The following is a 9,269-nucleotide window of genomic DNA, read 5'->3' on the forward strand; positions in this document are numbered from 1 at the left end:
GAAGCCATTCTAGCCCCTGAGGTGGAGGCCTTAGATTTATACTCAGCACCTGGGACAACTTTGCCCCAATGGAGCATTGGCTGTGGAAGCGGTAGAGAGAAACAGAGAGAAAGGAGAGGAGAAATGGTGTAGAAGCAGATGGGCGCTTCTGTGTACCAGGCTGGGAATCAAACCCAGAACTTCCATACACTGGGCCAATGCTCAACTGTTGAACCAACCATCCATGGCTGGCAAGCTGTTTAAATGTAGAGAACGTGGCAAAGCCATTGTCCATTTCTCAGTTTTTAATGAACATTAGAGACTTCGTATTGGAAAGAAGCTCTATCATTGTGAATCTGGCACAGTCTTTCATTCACTCATGCATTTCTTTGCTTCCTATGTGTGACCTGTTTGTGGATTAAACGTCACCTAGTTGTTTCAGAATGACACTGGTAACAAACTGAGCTAACTAACCAGAGCCAATCTTGAAATCTTTCAGAATCTAAATATTTGCATCCATTTTAGAATGAGAAAAAGAAAGACATGTCAAAATTTTGCACCAATTAATTAAATACAGTAATACTTCGGTTTTCGTTGACTTCAGTTATTCTTGGTTTACGTTTTTGTCGATTTCTTCAGCGAAAATTTGTCTTGGATATTGTTGACGTGCCCACATGACCTTGCTGCTAATTTTGCAAAAATAGGGCGAGCCACGCTTTCTCCTGCTGAGTGTGACATCGTTTCTTTTTTGAGAGTCACCCTGCATGTATAGTCAAATAATTCCATTGCTTTCCAGTGTTTTTTGTGCTTTTTTTTATGGATTGTGAGTGCTAATACTTCAGTTACATGTATGTGATTACTGTGTACACTAATTGGATTTAAATTGATTTATATGGAAATAATTTCCTTGGGTTTTGTCTGATTTGGATTTAGTTGATTGTGTTCAGATGGGATGTCTATGAAAACCAAAGTATCACTAGTCTTTTCTCTCTTGTAAATGTGTTGCTTTCACTCCCTCATACATTTTACAAGCAACAAAACTTCCCATAAACAAAATGAATTCTTAGCATTCCCTGAAAATTGGCCTTTCCCCAATTGTTTTGAGGTTGATAAAGTGTTCTAGCTGCCTCATATTTCTTTGCTGTTAACATGAGTGTTAGCTTTAAGTTGGCTCCTTTAGATCCAGAGCTCCTTTAAAGTTCAAATTCCCATCACCCATCTTCCCCCTAGGGCTCAAAACAGAACATTCTCATCCTGCACTTTGAAGTTGTAGTTATTTTGCCTGATATTCTTACTGACATTCTGACCTTCACTATAAAATGTAGCAAAAAGTTTACCTTTGCGGAAATGTCACGGAAAGCTTGTATTGAGGAGGGACCTGACCATTACGCAAGTTTAATTCACTATAGTTGTTTGTAAAAGCCTAGCCACAGGCTCAGAGATGCCAAGTCTAGGCTGTTCCTGGGACATTCCTGACATCTTGGAAGCCTTCAAAATTTTCCCAGGACACCCAAAAAGGACCACTCATTAACCTGTACTACCTCACAATGAACTTGTGTTTCTGCAACAGAATTTCTCTGTTACTCATTGTCAAGTCAGTGACCAGACCACAAACTGTGATATGCTCATTTGAGCACATCAGGCACAGGCAACCCCATTCCAGCAAGTGTCAGCTGTACCCCCTATATCTAATGCTGCCCCCCACACCTTGGGTCTGACACCCTTTGCTAGTCTCAGCCTGTTTGCTTCCAGGCATTTTAAAAATAAACTTTCCTTTTGAAACATTCTAGCCTTGAGGTTTTGGTTCATCTTATGGTTTCTACCTTTCATCGAGTGTATATACTGAATGTCTTTTATGCCAACATGGCTGACTGAAATACAACACCGTACTGTATGAAAGTTTATTTTTTGTGACAGAGAGAGAGATAGATAAAAAGGGAAAGATGAGTAGCATAAATTCTTTGTTGTGGCACCTTAGTTGTTTGATTGCTTTCTCATATGTACCTTAGCCAGGGGGCTACAGCAGGCCGAGTGACCCCTTGCTCAAGCCAGAGTCCTTGGGCTCAACCTGGTGAGCCGTGCTTAAATCAGATGAACCCGCGCTCAAGGCGGCTTGGGGTTTCCAACCTGGGTCCTCCACGTCCCAGTCTGATGCTGTATCCACTGCACCACCACCTGGTTAGCCCTACACAGCACTGTATGATCTCCATAATCTGCATTACACAGATCCCCAAATCTATTACCAACCTTATATAGTTTTAAAAAGATATTTAGGAACCAACACATGAAATGATTTGATAAAAGCATTACATTGACCTTTCAGTTCTGTTAGAAACAACCAGACATTAAAACTATTACATATAATGTAAGCATATAATCATGCTATAAATCTGTCAGAAATGATTTTTTGTTTTCACAACTGGAGAGAATCTCTTCTAGTATGAAACCCAACCTTTGCAGTGAATATAGAAATGTATTGATCCATTTTTTTCCAGGTTTTATTTACTTTAGAGGATAGAGACAGAAGAGAGAATGGAAGGAGAAGTAGGAAACATCCACTCCGATATGTGCCTTGAGCAGGCAAGCTCAGGTTAAGAAAGTCTTCATTTTAAATGAGATTTGAATATAAACAAAATTTTATTTATGTTTAGAATGAGACAGAAATCCACTGATGTTCCATTTAATTACACATTCACTGGTTGATTCTTGTAAGCCCTGAACCAGGTTCAAACTACAACCTTGCCATATTGGGAGGATGCTCTAATCCACTGAACAACTTGATCAGGGGTATCTTAAGAAAAATCTTACAAAAAATGTGTGTGTTGTCCAACATTCAATCGTTGGGGCATTATATATATGTTCCTCAATGTTTTTATTGATTGACATCAAAGTGAGGTGGGGATGGTGAGAGAAAACATGGGTTTGTGCTTGAAGCCCTCAGCCACCGGTTTGAACCTCCGGGATTTAGAGGCAGTGCACACGTGCAGGTTGTTACCGATCCGGATGAGGCTGTTCGAAGATCACGCGGGAATTGCAGACAGTCTTCCCAGCGTAAACCTGACCCTCCCCACCCCCATTCCTCCACATGGGAGCCTAAGGGTCGCTGCGAAGGCTGAGAGCCCCGAACCTGCCCTCTTCACTGCCAGGTGGGGGGCTCAGCGTTGGTTTCCGGGAAAACTCGGAGGCCAACCCACCCCCGTTCCCCTACCATCGGGCGTGGGGCAACCCTGCTGTGGGGTTTCCTGCCTCCGTCAGAACTGGGCAGTACCCTTCCGGAAACCCTCACCCCATTTAATGAGTGGCCCAGGAACAGCACACTTTCCATGGGGTGGGGATTTGGGAGGAGAACACGGGGTCCCCAGAAGAGCTTTTACTCAACCCTCAATTCTTACTAAATATCAAAGAAATCACACAGGAGACAAATCATACAATTTAGACAATGTGGCAAAGCCTTTAGCTTTTTCTCAAGACATACTAACCATCAGAGAATTCATAATGAATAGAGGTCTTATAAATGTTATCCAGAACTTGTCTTACCGTGCATCTAAGAATTCATATGGGAGAGAAACTATACAAATGTAGAGTCTGGCAAAGATTTTAGAATGTCATCTTACCTTACTAATAATCAGTGAATTGATACTAGAGATAAGCTTTACAAATAAAGAGAATGTGGCAAAGCCTTTGACCAGTCCTGAAAGCTTAGTCTTCACCAAAGAGTTCAAACTGAATGCAAACCTCATATTTGTAGGGAGTTGAAGAAGGTACTTGCGGCCCTGGCTGGTTGGCTCAGCGGTACCCAGCCAGGGCACACAGGAGAAGTGCCCATCTGCTTCTCCACCCCCCTCCCCTCCTTCCTCTCTGTCTCTTCCCCTCCCACAGCCAAGGCTCCATTGGAGCAAAGATGGCCCGGGCGCTGGGGATGGCTCCTTGGCCTCTGCCCCAGGCGCTAGAGTGGCTCTGGTCGCGGCAGAGCAACGCCCCGGAGGGGCAGAGCATCGCCCCCTGGTGGTCAGAGCATCGCCCCTGGTGGGCGTGCTGGGTGGATCCCGGTCGGGCACATGCGGGATTCTGTCTGACTGTCTCTCCCCGTTTCCAGCTTCAGAAAAAGAAAAAAAAAAAAAAAAGGTACTTGCTTGGCAGTGGAATCTTATTAAACATTAGACAATTCATTCTCAAGAGAAGGCTTGTGAATATGGAGGTGTGCAAAACCTTAAATGACTGGCCTCACCTTCCTTAACAAGAGAATACATATGAGGGAGGCACTAAACTAGCAAATGTAAAGTACATGATGAAGTTTTTTATCTGTGCTCAAAACTTGCTCAACATTGCAAATTTCATGATAGAGACAAACTGTTAAGTGTCAGTGATTTGGCCTAACAGTTAAGCTTTCTTCAAGTCTTATTGAGCATCAGACAAACTTTCAAATGTAATTTATGTTCCAAAGTGTCCTTATCCATATCCTACTCGACATCTGCTTATACTGGATAGAAGAGGAGGAGACATAAAGAACATGGGAAAGCTTTACACAGTATGGTAACCTTACTCAACGCCCAGGCAAGGAACAGAATTTCTCACCTCAGGGTTCTCACCATGTATCGCCCTTAGATAAATTATCTGCGTAACTTACCAAATCCTCACTCTTTTGGCTTATTTTTAACAATCTAAATTTAGGTTGAAAAATCACAGAGTCTGCAGATGGATCCAATTAAAGGCTCTGGGTCCTGCTATGCTCTTTTGGCATTCTGCCATGGCCTCCATGAAGAACTACAGTAATGCTGGCTTTTCCTTCCAGATGTGTGAGTTAAAAACGTCTGTTCCCATCTCCCTTGTGATCTCCTGTGTAGCTGCTGCTCACCCTCCAATATTACCAGGCTCTGCTTCATGGGTTTTACTAATTGAAAAAACTCTAGTCTACTATTAGGAAGCTCTTTTTAACTTCTGACCTTATTTATATTATTTCACATGTCAGTTTCCTGATCAAGCCCACTTAAACAAATTTACATGGTTTGATACACAAAAATACAGTATGTGCATTAGTAACGGGAAGACGTAATGTAGGAATAAAAGGACAAGTAAAAATTATGCACATCTTCACTGGAATAGGGATCTTATGCATTAATATATAATTTTAAAAAGCTGATAAGTTACTAGCCACGTAGGCATCTTTCAGGATTTAAATGTGAATGACTTTTTGAATTTTTTATATACTTTTTTCCTTAAAAGTCATAAATCTTTGCCTGACCTGGAGGTGGCGCAGTGGATAAAGCATTAGACTGGGATGCAGAGATTCCAAGTTTGAGACCCCGAGGTCGCCAGGTTTAGCGTGGGCTCATCTGCTTTGAGCAATGCTCACCAGCCGAGGTCACTGGCTTGAGCAAGCGGTCACTTAGTCTGCTATAGCCCCCGGTCAAGGCACATGTGAGAAAGCAATCAATGAACAACTGGGATGCCGCAGTGAAGAATTGATGCTCCTCATCTCTCCCTATCTGTCCCTCTCTCTGACATTCTGTGTCACAAAAAAACCAAAAAACAAATCTTTGTTAGAGAAAGTTACAATGCAGTTATTCTTTTTACTTTTGTTTAATATAAAGCCTACTATAGTACTTCCTTGTTTCATTGGTCATTAAATTTTGAGTATATGAACTCATATTTTAAGAATGCTTTCTGCAGAATGTAGTGGCATTCAGAAATCATCTGTAAAATGCAGGTAATTTCAGAGATCACACAAAGTTTCATTTAGTTTAGTATATTCCATTTCTCCATTGGAGAATAACACTAGTATATCAATATTTTAAAATTATTCTGTTTTGGTAACCAGTGTCATCCAAGTATGGAGGAAAAGTATAAATGTGTGTAAATTAGAACTCAATTGAACATGAAAAAAAAGGGGTCACAAAAAATGGTTGCAGGAAAGACTGACATCTACTCAGGGTGGGATAAGATTTTTTGCTGCAGTTTCCCCTCAATCCAGGAAGAAAGGTCTGAAGACAGGTTTCCCTGAAGCCAGGGAGGATGTGACTACTGGATTGCCAGTTAAGCTAATTATTTCAGAATGTGGTAACATTCCTTTTTCCCTAGAAGTCATGCATGAAGGACCCTTGTGTAATAACCTCCAGCCCAAATTTTTCCGTAAATGTAGGTATGGTTCTTGAATGTCCAAAGAACTCTTCCTAGTTGATGCACATGATGTGAAGCTTCCCATTGTGGTAATGTGTCCCTCATGGTTTGGTGAGATTTGTAAATACACATTATTCTTTTTCTTAGTCTATTGTTTTATTAGCTATTACAGTGATACCTTGACACGAGTTTCCTTCATTTCATGGCTGATCTTGAGATTCAATTTGCTTGTGTGCCAAATCAAATTTCCTCATTTCAATTAATGGGAATGTAATTAATCCATTCTGGCCCCCCAAAGTTACACAAAATTTCTTGTTTTACATGCTTTTAGATAAGAAAATATACTTAGTACACACACACACACACACACACACACACACACACACATATCCACATAATAAGAGAGACTGTAAAGATACAAACTGGTTTATGAAGTGTTTTTACCTTCAAGGTCAGGCGCAGATGCTGGCCGACAGGAAGGAGAATGGTGGAGGGGATTTTCATTGCAGGCGGTATTACTTAACATAACTTGTGACACTCTTAATGCTACATTTGATTGCAAAATTTAACTTACACACTACATATGATATGTAACTTTATTGCTATTTTTTTACTATGCTTAATCATCATCATTTTCTTCACTGACTTTTGGCTTTTCACCACACTTTTCTCGCTTTCACTGAGAGGCTGTTTCAACAAAAACCTTTTCATAGAAGTTTGTTTCTTCCTCCCTTTCAGAACATTTCAATAATGTGTGAAGGAAGTGTTGTTACAGAACTCCAATGCACAACTTGTTGCACGTTTTTCTGGGTGTTTTTCAATAAATTTTAATTTTTTCCCAGATCCCCAAGATTTCCTTAATCTCACTTGTATTGATTTGCTCATCCACCTCTGGCTCCTCCTCACTAATTTCTTGCAAAACCTTTGTACACTGCTGAGGGTGTAATCTGTAAAACGGAACGTTCAACAGCCTATCTAGTGGAGGGTGGTGGAAGCTCATGATTCAAATATCTGTTTGTGACTTAAAGCAAAAAATCCCACCACACGTGACTGCTCATCTCTCAAATTGCTCATGATTTAAAGTGCTTGTGTATCAAGGTACCACCATACTCTAGAATCCAGGCTGATGTTTCTTTATCTGGTGGTGTTATGTAGCTTACTCTGTGTTGATTTTCTTTATTCTACTTTAGGTTGCATAAGTTGAAAACCATTTTCTTGGGGGGGGGGGCAAGTGAGACAGAGAGAAGGACAGAAGAATAGAGAGAAAGGGAGAGAGATGAGAAGCATCAATTCTTTCTTGTGGCACCTTAGTTGCTGATTGCTTTCTCATGTGCCTTTACCAGGAGGCTAAGTTCAGCCAGTGACCCCTTGCTCAAGTCAGTGACCTTGGGCTTCAAGCCAGCGACTTCTGGGGTCATGCCAGTGGTCACAGGGTCATGTCTATGATCCCATGCTGAAGCTGGATGAGCCTGCACTCATGCCAGTGACCTTGGGTTTTTGAAGCTGGGTCCTCCATGTCCCAGTCTGATGCTTTATGTACTGCATTACCACCTGGTCAGGCTTAACTTGATTATTTTTAATTGTTATTAATCATAATAAATTTCCCCTCTCTAATCCATCCATAAATTGCAAGTCTGTACCATGAGTCCTGCAAAGCATACCAAGTCATTTCCTAGTCTCTGCCAATGTGTTCCTCTTACATTTAAATGAACACACATAGGGCAGTGCGGTCACTCTAACAAATGCTTCATAATGAAGAGACTTGAATCCCAGGGGCAATGATGCTGTAGGACCAGGTGAGAGATGACTAAGACCCAGGGTGTTGAGTTTACCTGAACACTTCCTATGGAGCGCTGACACCTGTTCCCAGGCTGCACAACTGGCTCCACTCAGAAAATCAAGTTTATTTTCCACTTCCTGTTTCTTTTAGAGTCTTTCTTTTAATTCTCAGCTGCAGACATCACAGCCATTCTTCTCTGAAGTGCTATGGCCACAGCTTCTCACTTCTTTCTCTCCTTGCCCTGGGCATGTTAGCACTGGGGGTTTTGATTTGTAATTTGGAATCTTTCTAATGCAATGACACATCAGAATTCTATGAATGTTTTACATTATGTATTTCACAAAGTATTTAGCACACAACTCATAATTTCATGCTGAACTTTCCAAATATGAATATCGATTTTTGGGTAAAATGGCATTTGTGTGTTGAGGTGATCTTCCTGCTGTCAATTTTTATCAGAGTTCTGAAGATTTTCTAAGTTTTACATTACTACCTTCTGCTTTACTAAAGTGGAACCAGGACAAGTTGAACAGATTTGATTCTCAGTTATGATTGTAGCCAACTGTTGATCCTTCTTTCTAGAGGAACTTGGAGAGCATAGCAACCTTCGGGTTGAAATATTTTTTTATCTACTTTTTAAGAGTTGAGAAGCATCAACATGTAGCTGTGTTACTTTAGTTGCTCATTGTTTCTCACAAGTGTCATGACCTTTGAGGATAGAGCTGATGCAGTGATCTCTTGCTATAGTCAATGACCATGGGAATCTTGGGATCAGTTGATCTCACATTCAAGTCAGTGACCTCAGGATTTTGATACTGAAACCTCACCATCCCAGGTTGCTGCCTACCCACTTGACCAGGAACTGTCAGGCGAACCATTTTCTTTAGTGTTTGGATGCAAGGTTATTGTCTATGTTCACTGCATGGCCAGAGGTAGATCCACTGACACCTGTTGTGTCTTGAGTGTATTTCAAGTAATTGTCACCATTACCAGGAATTCCTAGGAGGAAGGTTTGAAAGTAAAGCACCAAAGTTTGTTAGCTCTTTCAGTGTCCTGTCCTGCAACAGTACAAGCTGCTCAATATTAGTTCCTATGCACATGCCCATCCCAAAAAGCAACAGCGTATAGAAAGTACATATTGAATACAGTTTCCTTCTGCTTCCTATAGTCACTGTATGTAGTTTTCATATTTATTTGCATCTAAAGATGTTTTGTGTCTTGTAGTCATTACCTGCAACAGTATCTTTATGGTAATTTTGTTACAGCACAAACTACAGGGCTTCAGCTTGATGGGAGTTGTTCAGTTTCCAGGTAGTCTAGTGTGGAATGTTGAGGTGTATTGATGCACATTGTTTATACATTGATTTATTTTTCTTGTGGTCATTAGGAAGAC

General features: G+C 41.0%; 1 protein-coding gene across 4 annotated transcripts in view; it reads left to right on the forward strand.

Moving 5' to 3' along the window:
* Positions 1-9,269, forward strand: part of LOC136399334 (zinc finger protein 91-like) — a 944,498-nt gene that overhangs the window by 192,650 nt on the left and 742,579 nt on the right. The gene's annotated exons all lie outside the window — the stretch shown is intronic.

The sequence above is a fragment of the Saccopteryx leptura genome, chromosome 3 (genome assembly GCF_036850995.1).
Source record: "Saccopteryx leptura isolate mSacLep1 chromosome 3, mSacLep1_pri_phased_curated, whole genome shotgun sequence".
NCBI classification, from domain to species: Eukaryota; Metazoa; Chordata; class Mammalia; order Chiroptera; family Emballonuridae; genus Saccopteryx; species Saccopteryx leptura.